Below are 24,908 nucleotides of genomic sequence, written 5' to 3'. Positions count from 1 at the left end.
AGGGCTGAGGTTACAAGGCAACATCTCAATACAACCCTTAGATTTCAGCTTGGTAGTTGAGGTCTGCTGGAGCAGCTCATTTTTTGGGCATGTGTGGTTCAGCCATGGTATTTTGAAGCTTGCCTTCCACCTGCTTTCTTCCCTTATCTCTACATCCCCCTGACTAACGGAAATGATGGCTTCAAGTTCTCTCAAATAGCCGTAGGGGTACAGTTTTCTAGGCCCGATAAAAATCCAGACCCTGGACATCATTTGTGGATGCTCTGTTTACAGGGCAGCTTCTCTCTCTTCAGGACCTGGGGGTGGAAAAACATGATAGCCATTTGCAGAGGTGGGAAAGGTTCCATATGAGTGTGTGTGTGTTGGGTTGGGGGGTACTAGGGGGAGGGTACTGTAACAAGAGTAGGGACCACTGAGGACAGTGACTGGCTGGAATAGGCATCCTGTGAGGACAGATTTTTTTCTATTTTATTTCATTCTTCATTCTCAATGCCAGAACAGTGACCAGCATGTGGTGAGCACTCACTAAATTTTGGATGAATGAAAGAAAGAATTAATGATCTTTTTTTTCTTCTGTTCACCTCCTTGTTTATCCCCCAAGTAACAATGAATAGTATTCAATTAAGTGTGGCTAGTTGACTCTCAGCGCTGGTGCTAAAAAAAAAAAAACTGCTGAAATTCTTTCTGGCCATAAATTTCAGAATACTTAGGGTTGAAGATTTAGGCAAGAGAACAGTCAGGGACTGATTTGGGATGATTTGTGAGGCAGAATAGAATGGCAGAAAGAATTCAGACTTGGGTTTGGAGCTGCAGTGTATCTCTTTCTTGCTCTGGGAACTTGAGTAAATTAATTAGGCTCTCTAATTCTCAGTTTCTTTATGTATAAAATGGAATAATAATAGGTATTCTACAGGTTTTTGTATTAGAGATTATATAGGTAAAACCTGCATAGAATAGAGGGGCAATAAATGATTATAATTATTGATAGTATATTATCATTACTGTACTATCAATATTATTATACTATATAATATCATTATACTATTATAGTATATTGATATATAATTGATTCAATAGTGTTGATACTATTATAATATAAATATAATTATATATTATATAATTGTATCAATACAATTATGCTATATAATGTCATTCTATTATACTATGTATATAATTATACACAATTGTATAATTGTATCAATACTATTATACTATATGATGTCATTACTTCTCTTCTTTTTCACATTCACTGACCACCAAGGAATTAACTTCCTCTGGGCTACAGCATTTTGTGACAGAAACTGTCCAGGATTCTGTGGGTTCTAGGTCTATCTCCATGGGTGACTAATTGTATAACTCAGAGCAAGTTGCTTAACTTTTGAAACTCACTTTTGCATATATAAAGTGTAGAAAATAATTATGCTGGTTCTAACAGGTAGAGAGTATTCAACAAAGTAGAGCTATGCAAATGATTACTTTGCAAAGTTTATATAACCCTGGGATATTTAATGTGAAGCTACTTGGTCAACTGTTAAATATCATGCAAATGTCAGTTTTGTGGTTCAGTTCATTTCAGCTCAACACATCTTTATTGACTGTCTACTGTGTAACAGATGCTGTGCTGTGTGCAGTGTTAGGTACAGAGAAATAAGACAGGACACCTATTTCTGAGGCGCTCCTAATCTGGTGGAGTAGATAGTCACACAAACAGACCACAGTTATCCCTGTGACAGTAAAGTTCATGTTTGTTCCCTTTGTTCACTGTTCCATGCTGGCACTTCAAAGAAAGCCTTTGGTGGAGATGGAAGTGGTGACACCTGGTGTGGAGTTTTCCCTTCCTCTTGCATTCGTGCAGAGACAGCAGTAGGTTGTGCTACCTTGTCTCTTGGATGGCAGTAGAATCACTGCAGGATACTCATGAAGTCAGCACCTTCACCATCTCATATCTTTGCTTGGGAACCTGACAGTGAACTGTGATTTCTTCTCGGAAGTCTCCCAACAGTCTTTGCTTCCACCATGATGTCATGGGGAGATTACTCTTAAAGAACTCCAATATGGCCTATGACGAATGGATGAAGAGTGCCTTGAGGAGAGAGTCCATGTCTTCTCCATTTATATGTCCTTAGCATCAACTATGTGTATACCAAAGGCTTGAATTCACAACTATTTCTTGAATGAATAAGTGATATAAACTGAATCGACACATCCTCTCCAGAATTCCCTCTCTCCAAAACTTTTCCACTTTGCCTTCTGTTCACCTCCTTGTTTATCTCCCAGGTAATAATGAATAGCAGTCAGTTAACATATCCCCTTTGGGGATAAGTTCTTCCTTTTATATTCTCAATCTTTTCTCTAAACTGGCATCCACTTTCGAATCCAGCTAAAAAACCAAGCTTTTCCCTGAACACATGGCTTTCTGCAGCTAGTTTCCATCACCCCCATATAATAGGACTCTGGTCTGGGAGGTGCTTTGACAATGGCATTTCCATTATCATTATATATACAAAATTACCTTTTCTCCTCTGACAATTATGCCATTCAGTTAAAGTGCCCAATGCCTTTCCTTGTTGTGATGTTTCACTTTATGCATGATTCTTTCTGTTTCACTGAAGACTTCTTCAGTCTTCTTCTCTATCCCCAAGCCAAAACCTTCCATCATCCGCAGTGAAAACATCATCCACATGATGACCCATTATTACCCTGGCCACTCAGTTCCTTTATCACTTCAGCTCCTAATTGTAGCTTCTTCTTGGTTTTATCTATCTATTCCCGTGGCTATCTTTGACCTTGGTGTTACCCACTACTGTTTTGCTGCTGAAACCACTGCCCTGTTACAATCTAACCATGTCTTCCTCTCCTTCTGGGGCTCTTGGAGTCCTTGTTATTTTGGTGGTTTGGCATTTTCTAGTCCTCTAGCTCTCTGGGTCCTCTTGTCTTCACTTTCTTCCCTCATCATCCTAGTTTCATGGTCCATTTAAAACCACACTGTTGCAAGCCTCTTTAACTCCTTGGGTTCATTATTCTTGGATCACATATGCCAAGTAAAACTCTCAACTGTGGATTATTGACCCACTATCTGTCATCTCCATGCCAGGCTGCTAAAAATTCAAGGTCTACAATATCAGTGTGCTTGACAGTACTTTGTATTTTCTTAATCAGCTCTATATCTCCTTATCCTATTTTTCATAATAGCTATGACAAACACCCTCCACCTAGCCAACCATCTACTCATTGAGTAGATGGCATGGTATCTGACCTCACAGAGAAAATAGAAGGTGCAAAATAGTATCTCTCTATCTTCCTGCAACTGAATGGACTTACCTGCCTATATCCATGCTTATCTTGCCCCACCAAGCCAGCCTCCTCACTGCTGAGGGAAATCTTTCTAAAGTTTAAATATGACCACCTTGTTCCCTGCCTAATACTCCAGATCTAAATGGTTCTTAGTGAACTAGCTCCTGTTTGCCTTTCTAGCTTCATTTATGACTAACTTACTACCTGTACCATAGCGTCTACTTTCTAACTGAACAGCTTTTGAAATTCTGCCTACACTCTTACCTCCTGGCTGTTGCATATGATATACCTTATACCTCTCTCTTCTCTTCCTCACCACCAGTGTTTAGCTAAACCCTACTCATCTTTGATGTTGCAAATAAGATCTCACTTTCTCAAGAAACCTTCCTTGACTGTATCAAGCCACCAAGTGTTATGTGTATTTCATCTGCTCTTCTTCTGAATTCAGCATTTACTGTGTATTTTCATTGCCTGCATGTCTTTCAAATACAGTAAGACCCTTGAAGACAGAGGCTGTTACCTGTTTTCCTTTGCCTTCCTAGCACCTGGAAGGGCACTTGCTACATGGCTGACACTCAATAAGTATTTGCAGGATCAAGACGGAATAAATAAGATAATGTCATAGCTGTATCTGGAAAGATTGCCACTTGAAGGATAGCAGCATGAAGAACCATGGAAAGGGCATGCCTGGCAGAAGAAATTGAGTGAGCAAGGTAACTCAAGGGGCTGTGTCTCAGGAGAGGACAGAAATTTAGTGAGATGGATGAATAGAAGCCTGGAGAATTTTTGAGATTTATAAGGTTTGAGTGTTTAGATGCCATTGAGCAGAATTAAACTACCATTTCAGTGGACCAACAACAGGTGGTTGACTGAATTGATGAGCTGTCTAATTAATGGGTCAGTTCAGTGTTATAGTACAATTGGCTGGGAACCTTAGATTATAAAACTCAGCGATGGTCCAGCAAGTGTCCCATCAGTATTCTTAAAATAAGGAACAGCTAAGGTGCAGAGTAGTGAATCTCTCTCACCAAGTCTTTCTTTAATTCTGTAAAATTCTGATTGTCTCTCCATATATAGCTTCCATGGCATTTCCTTTCTTCTTTCTGAAACTGAGATATTAGGGCAGAGATTTGAAAACATTTCTGTAAAAGGCTGGATAAATAGGCTGTGTCGCCCATTTTGTTCTTGTAGCAACTGTTCAACCCTACCATTGTAGTTTAAAAGTAGTGATAATATGTAAACAGATTGATGTTTTATTATTTTATTTTTATTTATTTTATTTATAATAAAAATAAAATAATAAAACTTTATTCTTATAAAGTTTTATTTATGAATACCAAAATTAAATTTTCATATAATTTTCATGTGTCATAACATATTATTGTTTTGAGTTTTTCCCAACCATTAAAAACTGTAAAAATTACTTAGCTTTCAGGCTGTACAAAAACAGGCAGAGGGCTGAATTTGGCCTGTGAGTCACAGTTCACTAATCCCAGCATAGAGTGTCTCAGTCTATAACCTGTATCTCTTTGCTGTTCTCTCCTGTTGCTCCCTGGATTTCTCTGGGCTTTGTTCTAGATGAATTCCTCAATAATATCTTCCAGCTCCAGAATTCTGCACTTCATCTTGTCCCGTCTAGATTTTAACTTGCCTTACAAGTTTCTTTTATACTTTCTGTGACTTTATTTTTCATTTCCAAGATTTTAATTGGTTCTTTTCAGGTTTACATGATCTTATATCATTTCTGCCTGTTCTTGTTTCACAATTTCTTGTCTCTAATTTTTTTTTTTTGTGTGTGTTTTTGAGACAGAGTCTCATTCTGTCACCCAGGCTGGAATGCAGTAGCATGATCACAGCTTATTGCAGACTCAACCTCCCGGACTCAGGTGATCCTCCCACCTCAGGCTCTCAAGCAGCTGGGACTACAGGCACACACCACCATGCCCAGCTAATTTTTGTATTTTTTGTATAGATGCTGCCTAGGCTGGTCTCAAAATGTCTGGCCTCAAGCGATCTACCTGCCTTGGCCTCCCAGAGTGCTAGGATTATAGTCATGAACCACCATACCCAGCCTCTTTTCTTTTAAATAAAGACCACCACTTATTTTCTAATTGAGTATCTTAAGTATACTTATTTTAAAGTCTTTGTTATGCTGTTCTATAAAATTAATTTTATCTGGCTGAATTTATATTCCTATTGCTAATTTTTAGCTACTTTTCTTAGCACTAGATTATCTCATATAGTTTGGAATTTTGTTAGAGAGGCTCATTTTGAGTGGACTCCTCCCCCCCCTCTCCACACCACAGACACAGATGCACACACACATACACACACATACACATACATGCGTGCGTGCGCGCGCACACACACACACACACACACACACTTCTCTCCTTTAGTGATTGCCTCTCCTTTTCTAGTGGGTTTGTGGCTTCTGCCTTACCCTTTCCTCCCTCTGTCCTAAGTTTAGGATCAGAACTTGTAATAACAGCATTTTAGACTTCTACTTAAGATAATATTAAGAGTGTGGCAGGGCCAGGCACTAAGCCAATGGATGGATGACTTAGCTCCTTTCTTGTTTGTGAAGCTGATTATACATTTGCCCGGCTCCATGGGACCATATCCCTAATGCTAGGCACAATATGGCAGTAGAGTCCCTCACCCACTTTAAGTTTCATTTTGTCTATTGGACAGCCTCACACTAGTCCCTAACTTCAACCTCTCATTGATATGGAGCTGGGTTCCTGGCTCCAGTGCTTGCTTCCAGACCTGGAACCTTGTTGGCCAGTTGCTACAGCCAAGCCCACCACATTGCATTTCTGGCCCAAGAATATTTATCTTTCTACTGAGCTCAGTTATATCTTTGTATGATTTCTAAAGATTTGGAGAGAGGGACTGCATCAAAATATTCTCACTCTATATTATCTTGACCAGAAAAATATTACTAGTTTAACTGCCAGAATGTAAGCATCTTGAGAGTAGAGGATCTGTCTGTCTGTTAGCCACTATATTGCTGGTATTAAGCACAGAATAGCTGCTAAATTAATTTTTCTATAAAGGATGACAAATATAGATAATAATTAATGATTATTAATTAATGCTAGAATTATAGTCATTTGATTTCAATATATATTGATTCAATATATATTGATTTCAATATATATTGAAATCAAATCTTCTTCTTTACGTGAGTTGCATTTTTTTTTAAATGACAAGCATAATTAGAACCATACTTACTCAACCATTCATTCCATGTATTCAGTGCTTGTGGGAGATATTTGTGAAAGAAGGACATGGCCATGTATTCATAAGTTAATCTCCTGCCTCCTGTTAGCATTAGTCTTTGCACCTGTGAGAGAAAATAAGTAGAACAATATAAATAAAAAGCCTTAATATCACTTTTATTACATTATTATGCTACCAGTAAGGTAAAAGTAAAGGGAGCTGAAGCAATGACAGAGGCATTTCTTGATGTTCAATTACCTCTTCTTCCCATATTGGAGGTATATAGCAATATAGCAATGCAAATCTTCACTGGATTTCTGTCCTTTCTGTGCCTTATAAAGTTGTTTCCTGTTTTAGTTCAAAAGCATTTATGTAACATGCATAACCAGGTCCTGAAACCCATGTCAAGACCTCTGTGAGTGTAGCAGTCCTAACTGTCCACTTGGGTAAATGGTCTCCAGCTATCTCCAGTGGTGTATTACCCTAAATGGATTCTAGAGACTAGAAGCCTGGTAGACTGGCAAAAGAAGACCCCATATCAATAATCTAAGACCCTCTGTGGTCCCTTCTTTGTTTAATTTGACAAGCTTCCAGAAACAAGGGCTGCTGCTTCTGATTTCTACTCTTATTGGGTCCCAGAGAGTAAAGAGTTGCCACTTTTGTTGAGAACTTCTCAACACTTTGAAAGACAGCTGGACTTCTTGGGAAAGGGGTACAGTCTGTCTACTGTTTGTGTCTCTCTTAGATGTGGGTGGAGCTTGTTGAATCCATCACAGGGGAGATTTATCTAGCAGAGATGTAGCAAATATGTGTTAGGTGTTATTAAGAGCTAGTTTGCTCTAATTCCAAGCTATGCTAAGTACTGAAGAACAATTTATGTCGCCAGCTACAATAGTAATATTGGGAGCTTACTGAGATGGCAGAGTAATCTTGTTAGCTAGACTACTTTTCTATATTGAAAACATAAAGTATTCTATATCAAATAATATAATCTACATTTTCCCTTTCTTTAATTTGATTATGAACTATTACCATGCTTTGCCATAAAATATGAAAGTTTTACATTTTGATAGTTTTTCAAATGCTGATTTTACTTTCTGTGCAAATACTTCATATCTTTCAAGCATAATTATTTAGCAGCCTTTTCGGGTTAATTATTGTCATTAACAATATGAGTCCTATGAGGGAATATCAATTAAAATATGCACAGCTGAACTTTCAAATGAGTAAATAATTTAGTTTTGGAAAATGACTGGAAACAGCAGGGTAACAGTCAAAAGGGGAACAATTATTTTAATGCTTATTTGACAAATGAGTCATTTTTACAGCAAATTAGATTCTTATCATAGCACCCCTACTGGTTACCACAGGAAAGCTGTTAACATGAGTTTTTAAAATAAAAGCTGTTAAGTTATGCATGCAAAGTTAAGGAAATCATTTGTATGAAGAAAAGGTGATTAGGATATGCATTGTTAGCTGATGGAATACTGCCACTGGGATCTAATTAGGGCCATAAATCACACAAAATGATGTGTGTATATACGGCTTGAAACATCAGAGTGATGCATGCCATTGACAGTGAGATGGATGATTTCCACCACCTCCAACTTTCAAGGCTCTCCTTGTCTTTGTGCTGGCCAGACTCTAAAGTCCTACTTGCAGTAGGATGGATTAAGAGACTGAGCCATGGGAGTTTAGCACTTGCAAAGGATGCTGGGAAGGTCTCCAAGATGGACTGTCATTTCTTCCCGTTAGGAAAAAGCTCAGGAAAAACAGAATGGTGGTGCTTTTCAGGATCAATAGCTTTGAGATTAGTTCCAACTTGTGCTTTGTCAATTTAATTTTTGAAATTTATTTTTGACTGAGTAATTTTTAGAAGGAAAAAAGAAAGGAAACAAGGATGGGAGAAAAGAAGGAAGGAAGGAGGGAGGGAAGGAAAGAAACATGGGAGAAAGAAAGGAAGGAGAAAAGGAAGGAAAGAGGAAAGAAAACAAAATAAGAAAGGAAGGAAGGAGAGATGGAAGGAAGGAAAAAGGCAGGCATTTGCAGAACCCATGTATTACATCCAAGATATTAATAGTACTTACTCTAGGCCCCATCTTGAATTCAACCCAGAGTTGGGGCAAAGCCTATCTGTAGAGTTTTTGGAGTTCTGAAAGCAGATATACACATGCATCCTTTTCTAGCTTTTGTTCACGTGTTTGAATTGCTTACTCCCTCATGCCATGGACGTCATTCTGTGTCAAAGATTGAAACCACTTCCCTCAACTTGTGTGGGAAGTTGAGTGTAGTAAATTGAACAAAGGCTGCCTACTAGTCATAAAAATCAGACTCCAAGAAATGATCTAGGGAATTGGAGCCCCACCCCCTCAAATTTTCTAGGCCGATCCCAGATCTGTAGTGTCAGCTTCATCACAGGACTTGTTAGGAATGCCTTCTCAGGCTCCACTCCAGATCTACTGAGTCACAATCTCTGGGGTTGGGGCCCAGCCATCTGTGTTTTCACAGATTCTTTAGGTGATCCTGATGCGTGCTCAAGTTTGAGAAGCACTGATCTAAGCTAGTCCCTGGAAGATCTAAACTGACACTAATTCTTTCATATGATTATAAAAATGATTCCAAGACCTCACCAGGACTTAAGTGCCCTTATGAGACATCACCTCTAATGTACTTCACTTCCTTCTGCTATTCACTGTTAACTATAGGTGTGACCATATATCTTTAGCTTAGTGTTTTGGGTCTAAATTCTTCATGGAGGAAATGAGGGTGAAACTGCCTAGAAGGAGGAAGGGTTTTGGACTGATTAACTTGTAACCCTGTTACAAGTTAAAAGTTCTTGATTTGTCATTTGGAAAATGGTTGGGAAGATTAAGACATAGCGAGAATACACATCAAGAGACACTTTCATTAGTTTTTTTTTTGAACTCTCTGAAATTGTCATGTCTGACTTATTTCCCTTTTGTGTATTTTCTGTAGAGAGACCTTAACTTTAGGCTCTGAGCTTTGCTTGGTAAACATCTACACTTCAAGTTTAAAGAGTCTACTTTCAGGGAGGACACACTTATATCAGCTTTCTGAGAGCTCTCAGCCTTGGAGCTAAGTAGCTATGTTCCTCCCTCCTCACATTGCCCCACCCAATGGGATTCTGACTTCATCCCTTTCTCATCATTGAGAAATATGATGTTGGTGTCTGTCTTGAAATTCCGTCCAAATCACGTTCTTTTATTATGAGCTTCTGCCTCCCACCTAATGCTAGACTTGAGTGGTTTCTGTGAACTATTTGGTGTTGATAGAATGAACTTCCCCACCCAACAATTTCACTAAACCAGTTCTGCAGAAGCTCCTGGATCACTGAGATGGGGTTGGGAGATGAGGATGAGTGAATGGAGGGGTCAAATGAGGTGGATAAAACTTTTAGCAGCTGCTGACCTGGGGAAGGCAGGGATGCAGGAGAGAATGTTTATTAAGGGCACAGCAGAAGAAGCTGGACCTGGGGTAACATTTTGGAAGTGCTTCCTTCTGGGAGCAAAGTTTAGGAGTGTCTAACTCATGTCTGATTGTGCCTTGAGGAATGTCATCAAGAACATCTTTATTTGAGCTTCCAAGAGGTGTCACTTCCCGCACATGACCTTTCTATGGCCACCCACTATTTTACCCAACATCTTAAAAAGAAAAAAACAAACTATTTTTCAGAAGAATCAATGTGTTTCTAGTTAGCTAGCACAGCATCAACTAGCCAAAGACTTTTATTTCACAGATGGGGAACTAGATAAAATGAAGGCCACGTGGCTGGGCATAAACTAGGCTGTCTGACTTGTGGCCCAGTGTATCACAGGGGCTTCCAGCACCTGGCAAGACCCCGTGGTCACAATCTGTATTAGCCAGTGTTCTTCAGAGAAACAATCAGTGGGATAAAGAGAGATACATATTAGAAGAGATTTATTACAAGAATTGGCTCATTCAGTTATGGAGGCTAAGAAACCTCATAATCTGCTGTCTGCAAGCTAGAAAACCAGGAAAGCTGGTGGTGTCATTCAATCTTAGCTGGGTCCAGAAACCTGAGAACCAGGAATGCTGATGTCTGAGGGCAGGAGGAGACAGATATCCCAGCTCAAGCAGAGAAAGCAAATTCACCCTCCCTCCATTTTTCTGTTTAGTGAGGTCTTCACTGGATTGCATGATGCTCATCCATATTGGTACTCTGTCTGCTGATTAAAATGTTAATTTCTTCCAAACACCCCCTCGTGATATATTCAGAAATAATGTTTTATCAGCTATCTAGTCATCCCTTAGCCCTGTCAAGTTGAAACACTAAACTTAACTATGACACAATCATAATAAGTATCATTTAGATGACTGAATCCTTTGAACAGCCCTGTAAGGTAGTTTTAACCACACAGAAGAGGAACTGAGGTTTAGCCATCTTTTTTTTTTTTTTTTTTTTTTTTTTTTTTTTTTGAGATGGAATCTTACTCTTTTGCCCAGTTTGGAGTGCAATAGTGTGATCTTGGCTCACTGCAACCTCCAGATTCAAGCAATTCTCCTGCCTTGGCCTCCAGAGTTAGTTGGGACTACAGGCATGCACCACCACACCCGGCTAATTTTTGTATTTTTAGTAGAGACAGAGTTTCACCATGTTGGTCAGGCTGGTCTTGAACTCCTGACCTCATGATCTGCATTCGCCTGCCTCAGCCTCCCAAAGTGGGTTTAGCTATCTTATAGAACTTTCCCTTTGTCACACAGCTGGTGGACTAGGGCCTGGACTTTGACTCCCTCTATTGACCCTAAAGTCTGTTCATGGAATCACTTCATCAACTGGATCATGGCTTCTCGATGAAATGAGCACCGCAATTCATTTTCTCAATTTTATTGTTAATTTCTAGGTATCATACTTTAGAATGTATATGCTTGATAATGACTGTAGCAGAATGTGAAGGAACTGTTTTAAGGACAAGAGTTGTAGAAATTCATACAACTAAAGATTAGCACAGTTAGAACTCCTTGTATGTACATAAATAAAGGTAATTTTAAAGACTCAGTTCTTCCTCATCCCCCAGGAGATTTCCTTCACAGAAAGGACCCTTAGAGGTTCTATGTTTGTACATGTGCATAATTCTTCACTTACTCTGGCTTTCTTTGGAAGGGATCTGACACAGCCACATAAATTTAGTATTTTATACAGGATCCCCTTTGACAGGGAAGTCAGAATTCACAGAGAATTCTGGTTTATGTTAAAACATGGACTGCTGTTAGAGTTGTGTTAATTTCCAGCACCCCAGGCAGACTGAACCATATCCACTCTAAAGACCTTGCAGACAGAGGCAGTGCTCTGGCAGCAGCTAAAGAAGCGGATAAACACTGGAAGAGACACTATTTGGATTTGAGGAAGCCATTCAAGTCTAGGGCCTTACAGTGGCCATGAGAAGGACTGTGTCCCTCAGCATCATTCTGCTTCTTGGCTCTTGCTCTCAATTTCTGCTCAACTCAGGCCACACGTCCCCCATGGAGACTTCCAAGATCATATGAACCCTATGACCAAAGTATTAGAATTCTGTCTTCCTTTCGTTTCTCCCCTTCTTCTCTTCCTTCTTTCCCTCCTCTCTTCCTTCTTCTCTTCCTCCCTTCTTCCCTTCCCTCGTCCCTTCCTTTCTTCCCTCTTTTCCTTCCTTCCCTCGTCCCTTCCTTCCTTCTCTCCTCCTTCCCTCGTCCCTTCCTTCCTTCTCTCCTCCTTTCCTCGTCCCTTCCTTCCTTCTCTCCTCCTTCCCTCATCTCTTCCTTCCTTCTCTCCTCCTTCCCTCGTCCCTTCCTTCCTTCTCTCCTCCTTTCCTCGTCCCTTCCTTCCTTCTCTCCTCCTTCCCTCATCTCTTCCTTCCTTCTCTCCTCCTTTCCTCGTCCCTTCCTTCCTTCTCTCCTCCTTCCCTCATCTCTTCCTTCCTTCTCTCCTCCTTCCCTCGTCCCTTCCTTCCTTCTCTCCTTCTTTCCTTCCCTTCTTTCCTTCCTTCCTTTTCTCTTCCCTTCTTCTTTCCTTCCTTTCATCTTTCCCCTCCCCGTTCCCTTCCCCTTCCCTCCCCCCTCCCTCCCTCTTTACCTCCCTCCCTCCCTTTCTTCCTTCCTTCTTTCCTTCCTTCCCTCCCTCCTTCCTTCCCTTTCTTCTTTCCCTCTTCCCTTCCTTCCTTCCCTCTTCCTTTTCTTCCTTCCCTCCTCCCTTCCTCTCTCCCTTCCTACTACCTTTCCTTTCCTTTTTCCCTCTTTCTGCTTTTTCTCTTTCTCCTTTTCCTGCTGTCTTTATTTCGTTGGTCTTTCAAGGATTTCTTATATCTAAAAAGTCCAACTGAAGAAATAGTTTGTCCCTGCGTAAACAGCCCCAGTAATGAGAGTTCAGCCCATGAGATGTGGAATGGTTGGTATGGGTCCACTAATGAACAGTTTAATTATGAGAGAACCCATTACACTGAGAGTGTCTGAGTAGTCCAGAGGAGTGAATGCTGACGTTTGGAGTGAACAAGATGTGTCCACTGGGTGACCCCCATCTGTAGTGGATAGTCTGTGTGTGTGAGTTAAACCAGTAGTTTCTGAAAAAGAATCAGATTTTTGTCTGGAGCTTTACATTGGCTGTTCTCTTTTAATCCTGGAAATTAGATTTATACAACTTCCTAAACATTACTTTTATAATCCCAAACTTGGTATATTCATGTTCCCGGTGATCTTTAGAATGATGATACCCAGAGTCAGTTTATGTTCCCTTCAGCTCTTAAATCACTTCTTTTTGGCACATTCCCCTCCCCTCTTTTAACCCTTTCTGGTTTTCAGCACTTTCATGTCCTAGTCAACCAGAACCTTCCCAGGGATGATTAGCCCTATTGCCCTTGTTGGTTTTTATGTACGTATTTATGCTTACTTTATCACCTTTTTAGGGTTTTTAGGGTTTGATCCCAGTTAATCAAACTTAACTGTCTTACTTTTTTGTCCTTAAAGCCCTAATGAGTAACTAAAACCAATATGACAAATCAACCACTATACGCTGTGAATGTCTGGTTACACACTACATTTTAAGGAACTGCTAGAACAGATTCCTTGGCAATTCAATAGTAAAGAAATTTTTCAGCATGCAAAGGCCTTTATGCACTTTCAGAATTATAGAGCATACCATCTCGGCTTCCATCTTATTTTATCTAATTGCTAGGATTGACCCCAGTGACATGCTATTTTTTGCTGGTTTTGTTATGGGCTGGATGGTACCTGTTTCAATGTAAGAGTCAAAGCAATTTCAATTCAGTCTCTTGTTAGAAAGATTTTTAAAGAACATCAGAGCAGCCTTTGAGGTAGTTGAAAACCTCCATGGAGGTTGGATGTTCATATTGGCAGTGCCTCTGGATTGGCCCCAGGGTTATCAATGTGTGTGAAATTAGAATGGGTGAGGGTGCCCTTGATTTGCTGCTCTAGAAAAAGCAAGAGGTCATCCATTATGCTAATGCGTTTGGCACCTCCTACTGATTTTGACTATCAGTGGTTACAAATAGATTTGTCAGACAGTTTAGGGTTTGTAGCAAACAGTCATACTATGAGTACACGGGCTAGGAATAGAAACAGAATGAATATTAACTACTGAATACTGCAGAGGCCATTTCTAACCCTTTGCAATCAGTCAGTTAAACTATCCACACATCTTGATGGGACACTCATTTCACAAAACTCAAGGCTATGTAAAGCCATGTGCAAACTAGAAACAAGTGTCAGATACTGTTCTTATCCTCAAGGACCTCGTAGTATGATGAGTACAGGAATTCCCAAACAAATATGGTGTGAGGCAGGGTAAAAAGGCAGTGGACACTCATTAGAGTCACCAGATGTCTTAATCAGTTTGTGTTTCTGTAAAGGAATACCTGCAGCTGGTTAGTTCATAAGGAAAAGAGGTTTATTTAGCTCATGGTTCTGCAGGCTATACAAGAAGAATGACACTGGTATGTGTTCTGGTGAGGTTTTCTGTGCTATGTCAAAATATGGTGAAAGTCAAAGGGGTAACAGCCACTCACAAAGAGTAACTAAAAGCCGTGGGGTTTTCTGACTTTATAACAACCCACTCTCGTGGGAATTAATTTATTTTGCTGAGAACCAACCTAGTCTCTCAAGAATGAGAACTTACTCACTATTGTGAGAAAGCCCCCCAACCCATTCAAGAGGCATCACACCCATAATCCTAAGACTTCCCACTAGATCCCAACATCCCAACATCACCACACTGGGAATCAAATTTTTTTTTTTTTTTTTTTTTTTTTTTTTTTTTTTTTTTTTTTTTTTTTAGACGGAGTTTCGCTCTTGTTACCCAGGCTGGAGTGCGATGGCGCGATCTCGGCTCACCGCAACCTCCGCCTCCTGGGCTCAGGCAATTCTCCTGCCTCAGCCTCCTAAGTAGCTGGGATTACAGGCACGCGCCACCACGCCCAGCTAGTTTTTTTTTTTGTATTTTTAGTAGAGACGGGGTTTCACCATGTTGACCAGGTTGGTCTCGATCTCTCGACCTCGTGATCCACCCGCCTCAGCCTCCCAAAGTGCTGGGATTACAGGCTTGAGCCACCGTGCCCGGCTGGGAATCAAATTTTGACATGAGATTTGGTGAGGACAAACAAACCACATCCAAACCAGAGCACCTGAAGAGCTTTTTCAGTGTATAGCCACCTTGGATGAAATCAACAGAAGCAAAGACTCCCTGACATCTTTACTTTGAAAGCTCTTCTCAAGTAATTCTGATGCACACCTCTGTTTAAGGCCCAAGGGTGAATGAGATAAGGTGCACAGTCACATGAAAAGTTAAATAGCAGCAGGGATCACAGGGCAGACTGCCTAGTGCCCTGTGAAGGTCAGGGGAAGCCTATGGATCCAAGTGTCTGAAGGCCTTAGAGACAAGAAGTTTGAGTTGGACTTTGAAGGACAGGTAGATTTCAAACAGAATCAAGATAAAAGAAGTGCATTTCTTCCTCTTTACTATTCATTGTTATTTCCCAAATTTGTTGAGTCATTAAAATGGACATTTTATATTTTTAAAAAGGCAAATCTTCCAGCTCTATCCCAGAGCAATAGGATCAAGTTTTCTCTCAAAGTGGATTCTGGGAAGTTGTATTTTAAACAACTGCTCAGGTAATTCCAGCAGTTAAACAGTTTTGCCAAGTACAGCCCTTTATCTTGACTGCAGGAATCCTGTTAAGAGTTTCAAATTGTGTCTGAGAAGCAGGATGTAAACCAATATGGTATGTAGGCTTCACTTAAGAGTGGTAGGGATCATTATGGGAGAATTATGAGGGCTCACAACATGAGAAATCCTCCATGCCAATTCACAAAGTTTGAATTTTGTGGATACAAGAGTGCTTTTATACTTTGAGCAATGGAAGGTCAAGGTAATTTATCATTTTGCAGTAGAGTTTGAGTGATGAGCCTGATAAAGACTCCCAACGGAAGGGAAGGGAAGCAGGAGAAAGAGCCTTGGATACTTCAAAACAGCGTGGGAAGATACCTGCTTTGATGTGCAGTGAAGAGCCCACAAAAGAACAGCAGATGTCCTAGGATACAGGATGGAACTCAAAGGCAGAGAGTCAATAATGGGATAAGCACAATTGCCTTCCTTTGCCATCCTGTGCAGAGGACTGCAGGGAACTAAGCACAGTTGGACACTCTATGGGTCATGCTCCAGGAGAGGAACTCTGATCTCTTGTTTCTTTCCCCGTTTATAGGGGTTTGGGGAGTAAAGAGACCCTCACCAAAAGTCTGAGAATGGGGGCTCTTGAAGTCTTGAGGGTACCCTGCTAGGGGCATCTTGAAGTTAATACTAGCTGCTTAGAGGAGTGACACACCTGTGTGAATAGCACCTGAAGACTTAGTGGCATAATGAAACTGTTAGGAGCACTATGAGCCACTGGACTAGCTAGCTCTTTCAAGCAATCCGGAAGGAGCTGCCAGGGTACCTATCTGTTGCTCCTTGAGCAGCCACTCAAGTTTGGGAAGGGATGGAGGGATGGGAGTGGAGGGTATACTTTTTCTCTAGTACTTGTCCTTAATCCAAATGTTGTGCAATTCTGTAAAGGAACAATTAAGAGAGAAAAATCTCCAGGAAATATTTGATCAAAGTTCCTCTTCCGTCATGGCTATTTCTACAGTTGAGACAATCTCTGAGTGTTTTTAATTACAGGAGTCCACACCTTCAACTAAGCTACTCTTCAAATTCCTTCTCAGGAAAACTCCTCACTCTGTAAATAAACATGTAGTCACTTTTACATAAAAGTATTTAATATGTTGGTGTCATTTCTGAAGATTGTGGAAAAGAAAATAGGCTCTTCTTCTGTCAGGATTTTGTTCAGTTGCATGCAAGAGAAAGCTGGATTTCAGTGGCATAAACAAATTAGGAGTTTGATTTTCTCACGTAACAAGAAGATCAGAGGTGAGTGACTGCGGAAGTTGATACAGAGGCTCTGCAGTATCAAGGATGAGACCTCTGGGGTCCACTTGGTTGGCCTTTCTCTTAGGGTCTGTGGCAGGTCCAGCCATACACTGGTGTTCAAGGCAGGAGGGGGTCAAAGGTGAGGAGACACATTGGCACCATTGACCAGAAGAGTAAAAGCATGAAGGAGCCTCCACCTCCCACACAGCAGGGTCCCAACCCTCAGTCCAGACCTGGGCACACAGTCACCCTGCCTTCAGAGAAGGTTGAGAAAATGAGTCCTTTCTCTTTCCAAGCTTCATGGAGGGAAGTCGCGAGGAAGAAGGAATGGGAAACAACTTCTGAGTTGCCAAATATTAATGTCTGCCTTACCAATCAGGCTCAATAAACTACAGCAGCAATTCTCAATCTTGGCTGCACATTTGAATCAGCCAAGGGAGCTTTAAAAATTCTAAAGCATGAACCACACCCCAGACAAATTTCATTTCAGTCTCTGGGGGTGGGGTCCATGCTATTTTTTAAAGCTCTTTAGTTAGTTCAGTATGCAGTAAAGGTTGAGAACCTCTGGTCTAGCCCACCCCCAAGGGTTATTTTTAACACATTCTCCAGATAATAGTAATGCAGGTGATCTATATCCCATTTTGAAAAACATTGTTAAGCTCTCATTCACTGACAAATTTATTTATTAATTCAGGCATATGTACTGAATGCTTTCCATGTTTGTGGCTACCGGAGAAAAGTAGGAACAGATTTATGTTTTATGCTCTTCAATTACCTCCGATATCTTTGGATTGTATAGGGCTTTACAATGAAAAGAAGACACTTTTTTAATACACTATCTCATTTAAACTGCAGAGCAAGGCTATGAGGCATTATGATTTCAGTTTAAGAGCCAAAGAAACTTGATACTCAAGGAGGTGGAATGAGCTGCTCCAAGTCACTTGGCTTTGAGTTGATGTGTGAAGGTGGTGTCACTGGGAAAGGCATTTTCAGACTCCACATTCAATGCTCTATCCACTGGAAGACAAAACCCATGCATATACTACAGTTAAGTCACTGCACAAACTGAAATATATTTTGCAAATGTACCCAAAGTTAATGAGATAGGAATCTAAAAGACAGCAAATGTTAATTGACCAAGTACTATCTAAAAACAACGTTCTCAGTGCTATGTTATATGCATTCACTCACTGGAACTTCATAACAAGTCTATGGGAGAAGTACATTATTTCCACTTTACTTACAAGGAAACTGGATGTTTAATTACTTGTCCAAGGTCACAGTATTAGTAAGAAGAGGAGATAGGATTTGAACCCATGCATCTTGTTTCAGACCTTCACTCTTAACTCAGAGCTGCCTTGTACAGTTGAGCAGGTTTTTCACTGCCTAAAGAGGTTCAGCTTAGAGGGCTAGTGGGAACTGAAATTCAGCTCAAGCTCAGTTCATCAAGTTTCTACCCTGGTACAGGTATATTTGCTATTATAGGAACTGTATTTCTGTAATTCTCATGTAGGCAACCTGTGGACTATGTAATTTCCAGGCTTCACCATTACCTATGTTGCCCTTCTTAACATGACGTGATTTTATTCGTTCCTCAGGTCACTCAGACACTGACTCATTCACAAATATCTATAGGGAGCTTTTAGTGTTCATGCCCAGTTCTAGGAAATCTCTAGGAGATAATGACCAATACAGGCTCCAGGCCTTTCCTGCTTATATATGTGAATCATACTCCTTAGATTTTATTTGTCAATGGTCATGAATCAATATATACACATAGCAAGAAATCGGATCTTTCAGAACTACGTTGAAAAGCAAGTCTCCCACCCTGCACCTGCACCCTCAGCCCTACCTCGGAGGTTCCTTCAACAGTGGATTTAGACTTGCTAATTCACAAAACATCCTGTACCTTAAAGATGCTCCCAGGCTGTCTACCCAAGTCCTGTTTGGCCAAGAAATATCAATGGGGTTTGATCAGAATGCAAAGTTCTAGTTTCCCCTGTGCAGACAGGGCCTCAGAAACTTTAAAAGACTAAAATATCCTATTACTTTCTGTCTTTTTCTTCACCCTATCTCTCCCTCTCTCCTTTTCTCTATCATTGCTGTATAGTTTGCACCTAGGATGGCATTCAGCATATGGTAGGCATTTAAGAAACATTTGTGAATGAGTAAAAGAATGAGTAAATGCATGGCTAAATGTTTATGTACCACCCAGTGTTTGGAGTGCTTTTCATTTGGCTAATCTCATTCCATTTTAATAACAAGCTATGAACTTAATATTATTACTAATTTGAATCCATCATGTGTATATATGCAAATTGTGTTTCAATGACATAAAATAACCTTACCACATGGTGAAATGGTAGGCAAAATGCCTGAACTGATCCTTCACTGAAAACTACAAAATTTACAGACTAAAATTTAAAGAAATATTTCTATAATTTTTCCATGAGCTTGCAAGAAAGTAAGGAATACTCAGACCAAAAATTGGGTGAAAATAGGAGCCCAGCGAGGTAGTAAAGTTTAGTTACTGACATGAGGTCTCCTTTCTGGGTAAAACTGAGCATAGTTTTTTTGAGGCCTCATGGGGCTTAGGAATTGGGAGACAAAGCTCACAACCAAGCAGAAGTAGGAATCTAATAGAAGACCCTTTGGAAAGCTGGGGTTCTATGAGGCTATACTCTCAGTGCCAGAACACATTAAAAGTACGACAAATAACCCCTCAGCCCACTCAAGGGGCCTCAAAGTAAACTGTCTCAAACCTTGGCACTGAACTAATAAGGGAAAAATTTTCCTTGAAAACTGATAACCATAAGCTATCTCTTGTGAAGCTTTACAGATCAAATTGATATTGTCTCAATGACCTAAAAACTCTTAAGCTGATGAGATTAAAAAAAAAAAATCCAGTAGTGGTAATGTTTCCATTCACTGAGAGGACAAATGTAAATCATTATTCGAAAATTTCATCTTAATTCTGGGACTAAAAATTTTTTTCGCAGGTAAAATTCTGAACGTAATTAGCTGTTTGCAGTCAAAAATTGCTAAGTAAAGTTTACAAAGAAATAAAACATGAGCAAGAGCCAGCAGAAACAACAGATGGCACAATAAAACCTTTAAAAAAACCTTCGGATTTTGGAGAGATCCACCACAGAATACAGAATAATATCTTTATAAGATGGAATAAAATATTACTAAAGAGTAAGCAGATTGGTAAAAAGAATTTCTAGAAGTAAAACATATAATATTCTAATAACCATTTTACATTCAATGTCATAGTGAACACATTTTTTATACCATTTCTGTTATAAGGTCTTAATTTGTGTGTAACATTCTGTTGATATGATATTAGTTAAGGCAAATCCATTTTTTAAGCAATTGTTTCCATGTAGCTATAAATTCATATATGAGCATGACATCCTCCAACCACAGTGAGAACCTATGCATGATCTCAGCTAATGACTTGCTATTTCATGGAAGGTAATTCACCTTCACAGTTTTGTTCTGAGTAGAGTGCAGTGATCAAGACTTTGCATACTGGAGTCAGACCAACTGAGCTCATATTCTGTCTCTACTACTCACTAGCTGTGTGACCTTGAGCAAGTTTTAAAATTTCTCTGTGCCTTGGTTCCCTTATTTGCAGAAAAAGGGCATAATGATAGTATATGCCTCATAATGCTGTTGAAGGGCCAAGTGAGATAATGAATAAAAAGTGCTTTGAGGTGGCTAGCACACAAGAGAAGCTCACGGCTATTGAGATTATGTAGAATATGTGGTGCCTGGTACATACAGGCAGTCCAAAAATGATATTCTATCATATATTATTATTCTTAATCAGACATTGTTGAATTCATTTTGTTAAGGATGCATCTATTTATTTTAAGCTGGAAGGTTTCCTTTAGTTCAATTAGTCTAACTTCATAGGCAAAAAAAACTCCAGAGAGGTTGAGTTTGTATCTGGAACACTCATCTTGGCTTCTAGATCTGTGGAAATAGCAATGAAGGAGAGAGAAAAAAATAAGGATTTTAAACATTGGTAGGTGAATCAAACCTTTACTCTTCTGCAACTAAAAGACAAATTTGTGTCTCATTGGATTTTTTTCTTATGGGGAAGGGCTGTCAGTGGGACTGGCTGGAATTACTGGGAAGAGGCAGAGATTTTAGAGGTGCTGACTATAAGAGCTGCTCTCAACTGGGAGTATGACTGAAATGCGGCTGGATATTGAGCCTACTACAAAGAATTGCAGGCAAAGCTGGGCTTTGAGAAAAGATTAAACACAGAAAGAAGAGGTTGTTGAGAGACTGGGGAAAGGGAGGTAGAGGAGGAAGGGCGAGGTGGTGGAGAAAGGAGAGAATGTGGAAGAGAAATAAAAAGATTTAGACATTTTATGTTAGATAAAGGTTACCTCTGTAGATAATTTATTGATATTACTTTCTAAGTCATCCCATTTTCACTTTCTTCTAGAGGCTGATCATATAGTTGTTTTGAGTTTGAATGGATTGTAAAATATATCCCAAAGCAATATGGAAAACTCCTCTACCGTGAAACAATTTAAGTCTCTGCTCCAAAAATTGATATAACTTTTCTTTGAAGAAAGTATCTGCTCTGGTTAAGGGATATAAATGCCTCCAGAAAACAGTTTTTGAGGTTTTTGTTTTTAAAAAAAGTATCACTAAGACAGTTCACAAGGCTGAGAGATCTAAGTATTTTGTAAAGGTAGATGAGAGCTTTATGTAACTAATTAAGTCCTCTACAGAAATTAGTTTTAGCAAGTTCTGCCAGATGCCCTTATTGGATATGGCTGAATGGGGATTTGGAAAGTTGGGACAAAAATGAATAGAGTGAAAACTTAGCTATTTGTAGTTGTAGAGAAATTAAAAAAAAAAAAAAAAGCAAGCTTGTGTACTCTCTATTGCCACATGAAAAAAAAAAAAGAGGCTTTGAGCACTGAGTTTATTCCATCAGCTTGGATGAGATGCCTAGAATATCTGTTAGTGGTACAGAAAGAGAATATATGGGTGTTAGCAAAGCCCACAGGGCTATTTGAATTCAAGGAAACTCTGAAGTTTTCAACAAATTGCTGAGAAGGGATTTTGGTGCCAAGCTTAGCAATTCAGACAAGGCAATTTAAAGAAAGCTGAGAATTTGTGGAGAAGGTACTTAGTTGTACTTTAGGTGTTCATTTCTTTAAAAGTTGATATAAAATATAATCTGAGATGATTCATTTAAACATGGCTATTCGTATCTCACATATGGAAGACAATTCTGAAGGAATTTATAGTAGAGGACAAGGAAATTTATTATTAGGCAACTACAAGTGTAGCTATTTTTGATGTGTCCATGGTAGGGAAATAAGTTACTAAAGAGGCCTAATAAGTCTCCAAAGAGAAAGGTGTTAGTAGAGATCTACTTTTTTTTTTTTTTTTTTTATTGCATTTTAGGTTTTGGGGTACATGTGATGAACATGCAAGATTGTTGCATAGGTACACACATGGCAGTGTGCTTTGCTGCCTTCCGTCCCGTCACCTGTATCTGTCATTTCTCCCCATGCTATCTCTTCCCACCTCCCCACCCCCCGCCCCTCCCCCATTTCCCCCCAACGGACCCCAGTGTGTAGTGCTCCCCTCCCTGTGTCCATGTGTTCTCATTGTTCAACACCCGCCTATGAGCGAGAATATACGGTGTTTGATTTTCTGCTCTTGTGTCAGTTTGCTGAGAATGATGGTTTCCAGGTTCATCCATGTCCCTACAAAGGACGTGAACTCATCGTTTGAATGACAGGAAAAGCCAAAGGGTTTTTTATTCAGATCAGGTGACTGTAGCAGGACTGCCACTTGGTGGCAGCATACTTAAAATGTGGCTACAAATTTTTGAGCTGGGGTGATAAATAAAGTTCTTTTAAAAATTGAAACTGTGACATAAAGGTTATGAAGTGACAAAAATATTATAGCAGTAGTGCTTGAATGGCTTAAACACAGCCAAGAAAATATAAAGTATTTCTTGTACTACTAAGAAGGAACACGGGGCTAGAAGAGATTTCTTGCTGTATTCTGTCTAGAGCTTTAAATTCTGTCTGTTTACTTTGGGGTTTTGCCTCACATTTTTAATTTTGCATATGTATAGTTCTTACCTTTAAATTACTTAAAAAGTTGTCACTTTTCTTCCCTTTATACAGAGGTAGAGAGAAAATAAAACTTCAGCTATGATTAATCATCCTTTTGTGGACCAGGGGAAATTATTCTCTCTTTTGGCACTTTATCCCTGGATAACAGAATTTAAGTGAAGAAAAAACATGAATATTTACTTTCCTCTAGAGAAGAAAAATATTTCAATGTTGTTTGTTTTTGTTTTTAATGTGGAAATCCATGAGTTGAGCTAAATAAACTACTAGCTTGTTTTAGGCTTAGCTCAAAGCATATTTTGTTGTTTCATACATTTCTGGTTCAATAATATGGGAAAAATATATAAAGTGATTACTGACTGAATCAGTGTCTGGCACTGGGCCTAAATTTTGGAGAAAAAAAATTTCAGTTGGTGACTTCACTGAAAATGTTAATATTTGTGTTTGGTGTATATTACCCTCACTTGTACTCTTAGTTGGTAGACTTAAGTTCATTATAAGAAATAATAGGAATGTTGAAAATATAAATATAGAGCTATAAAAACATCTTTAATTTACTGTGTCCTGAAATCCGTGATTTTACTTTCACTGGTATTTATCAGAACGTACTTAGTGCCTCTCAGCCGTTTTGTCCACTGTAGCACAAGATGACTTGTCATCCCAAGTTTCCTGGGCTCACCTAGTTCCTCCTTACCCTTTAATGAAGGTAAGCCTGAGGTGCAGAGTATCAACACCCAGCTCGCAGACAGACACCTCCTTCCTGTGGCAACAGGATCAGGTTGACAAATTCTGTTCACAAATCAAGCATGGCATTATTATCTAGAGCAAAGAATTGGATGATGATTTGTTATGAGAATCTACAGTACCATATAAGTATATCACAATAGAGTGAAAACCTGAAAATTCTCTGTCATCTTCTGAGTTCAAGATGTTGTACTTCAGTGATGCTCTCTAAAATAGTGGGGGGAAATGATTGTTTAAAGCCAGTGATGGCTTTGGCCTCTTCTGTCTTTTGAGAGGGGTGGCTTAATTTCCCTCGCTGAGCCTGATGGGTAGGGAAGGAAAGGGAAGACCTGGAGCAGATTTTACAGAAAGTGCAGAGATTTGGAGTCTGACAGGGTCCAGCATGGGGGCAGGGGCTACAGACAGTGGAGTTATTCTGCAAAATAAAATGAAAGGATTTTGTGGGTTGCTAGAGATAGGGGAGACTTGAAGGAGAGAGGAGAGTAAAGCATCTTGACAGGCTGGCCAAAAAACCTTGAAGCAATGGGGGTCTCACGTTCAACTGTGGTATTTGCAACTCTGAGCTGTAAACATCCTATATCACTACAGATCTTCAGTAAAATCTGCAATAGATACAAAATCTCTGTGTGCATGCTTTTTGTTTAAGCTTTGCAGGAATCAAGAACAGTGCTGAATTCCCTACCAGGATCAATACAAAGGGTGGAGAAAGGGCCAGCTATAGACTCAGGGCTGGTGTGAGAGTGAGGGTGATGAGCTCATAGGAGAAGGCACTCAGATCAGCAGTGCCCATGTAAACCCCAGGGAATGTGCAGTTATCTTGGGGGTGAGGGTGGGGGTGGGGAGACAAGAAATAGAAGCTCTAAGCTTCAGGTTTCTCTCTCTCTCCCTCTCTCTCTCTCTCTCTCTCTCTCTGTGTGTGTGTGTGTGTGTGTGTGTGTGTGTGTGTGTGTGTGTGTAGATGGATGGATACATAGGGATGGAAAATTTCCACCACTATGTAACTGTCACGTGTTAATTAAGAGCCCTCACTGTCCTTAGTCCCATGTTAGGTACCAGGTAATGGCATAAACAGTATAATATAATATTTGGGCCTTTTC

This window comes from Saimiri boliviensis, chromosome 1 (genome assembly GCF_048565385.1).
Source record: "Saimiri boliviensis isolate mSaiBol1 chromosome 1, mSaiBol1.pri, whole genome shotgun sequence".
Classification (NCBI taxonomy): Eukaryota; Metazoa; Chordata; class Mammalia; order Primates; family Cebidae; genus Saimiri; species Saimiri boliviensis.
Note: the sequence above shows the minus strand (reverse complement) of the source record.